Here is a 2,500-nt window from a genome sequence, read left to right as displayed (position 1 = left end):
TTTTTTTTTTGTATGTTTTGTTCTTGTTATGTCCCTTTTTTTGTCTTTTTTTGTCAGATATACTTTTTTGTATGGGTTTCTTTGTATTTGATATTAATATTATGGTTCTTTTTAGTGTGGGATTTGTGGGGGTGGGGGGGAGTGGGGTTGGGGGGGGTTGGGGTGGGGGTGGGGGTGGGTAATTACAATTTTTATGTCAATACTGTTAATAATGATAGATTAATGATGACGATTATGATAATCATCTTTGAGTTGATGTTCCTGATCACGATAATACTATTGATAACGATAATAGTAACAGTGACGATAATAATTATAATTATGATAATGATGAGGATATGGATAAGGATAATGAGGATGATGATAACTGTAAGCATGACGATAATAATGATAATCATCATGATAATGGTAATGATAATGATGATAACAACAATAACAGTAATATTGATGAAAGTAAAAATTATAATGATAATAAAATGATAATGATAATATGAATAATAACGATAATGACATCAATGATAATAGTAATAATGATGATGATAAGAGTCGTAATGATAATGATAATATGAATGCCGATAATAATCATGATAACAATAATTATAAGGATAATGATGATAATAATAATCATAATCAATAATAATGACGATAATAATAATGATAATGATAACAAACTTACCAATGATAATGATAATAATAATAATGATAATAATAATAATAACAAACTTAATAATGATAATAATAACATCAATCGTAATAATGATATTGATAATAACGATCGCAATAATGATAACAATGATAATGATAATAAGAAAGATTATACCAATCAAGATTATAACAGTGAAGATAGTGACGACAATGACAACGCTAATGATGATAGTCAGTATAATCCTACAAATTAACCATACACATGAGATGGGTATACAGTATTCAGACATTCTGGGACGTCAGATATACGTACATACATAGCCTTTGACACAGACAAGGAAAATATATGTTTTTTTTTTTTTTCAACTTTAAAGTAAAAGATTTTTTCCCCCTCTCTTTTTTTTTTTTTTTTTTTTTTTTTTACTGAGTGAGGATATTGAAAAGAAGGGATTTTTTAGGGGGGGAAAGTTTGGAAAAAAAAAAGATGAAACCAGAGAGAAGGTTTATGTTTTTTTTTTTTTTTTTTTTTTACTTTATTCTGGTTCGTTTTTGAGGGGGGAGGGGGGTGGAGGGAAGAGGGGAGAAAAATAGGGTGAAAGAGGGAAAGAGGTAGCAAGAGGATAAAGGATGTAGAAGAAATATATATTTCTTTTTTAATAATGATAAAGGAAAGGAGCTTAAAACAAGATGAAGAAAATAAAGAAGAAATAACTGATGAAATATACCAAGAAGAGGAAAGAGATTAAAGTAAAGATAAGGGGAAACGAAAAGTGAAAAAGGAATATGAACGGAGAGAGAAAACAAGACGAGAGAGAAATAGAACGTAGAAAATACAAAATATGATTCTTGATTATAATTAATAAAATTCTAATTCTAAAAAAATCATTCGAAATAATGACAAAAAAAAATCCAACTTAATAGATACAGATTTAGGTTTACAGATAAGGAGATCAAAACAGACAGATACAGATACAGTTATAGATAAGTATATATAAACTATTCTGTATTATTTTAGGTTAGTTTCAGTAAGTTAGGTGTAAAGTAATCTAAGTTATCTTTATTCTACTTAGGGTATATCAGATTTACGATGGATTGTATCATATATCGGATTAGATAACATAGTAAGAACTATAATCTAAGTTAGATAGGTTAGGCTCTAAATGCAAAAAAATACCAGTAACTGAATTCAGAGTTTACACGACGTTATAGAAGAAAGAAAATAGTAAGAATAAGAGAATGTGAGACAATTATATAAAAACAAACAAACAAAGAATATGGGGGGAAAATGCGAAGAAAAGAATTTGAGGAAGACCAAAAAAACAAGATTGGACGAGGTCAAGGTCATAAGGGGGGAGGGGGGGGTGAGAGGGGGAGAAGAGAGTCAGAGTGGGCGGAGGGGGAGCATGGAGGAAGAAAGGAGAGATTTAAAGGAGAGAGAGAGAGGGGTGGGGTGGTGTAGAGGTGGAGGTGGGGGGGGTGGGTTGTGAGGTGTGGGGGAGGGGGGGAGGGGGGGTGGGGAAAAGAGGTGGTGTTGTGGAGGGGGGGTAATGGGGGGAGGAATGGTGAGGGGGGGGTTAGTGGTATTGGTAGGCGGGGTGGTGAGGAGGGGGGAACTCTTTTGGGGTGGTAGGGGGGGTGTGTGGTGAGTTGAGTTGGGGAGGGTAGTAGGAGGGCGGTGGAGGATTGGGGGAGGGGGAGAGGGGGTAGGAGTGTAGCGAAGTTGTGTAATTGTGAGTGGGAGGGCCAGGGGGGTGGGTGGGGGGAAGGGTGGGGGGGGGGGGAGAGGAGGGGGGGGGGGGGGGGGGAGATATGTGAGATAGAGGAGGTGAGAAAAGAAAAAAAAAGTGGAGAAGAG

The sequence above is a fragment of the Penaeus japonicus genome, unplaced genomic scaffold (assembly GCF_977035675.1).
Source record: "Penaeus japonicus unplaced genomic scaffold, GWHDUDI00000001_assembly GWHDUDI00000039, whole genome shotgun sequence".
Taxonomy (NCBI): Eukaryota; Metazoa; Arthropoda; class Malacostraca; order Decapoda; family Penaeidae; genus Penaeus; species Penaeus japonicus.
This window is presented reverse-complemented; position numbering follows the sequence as displayed.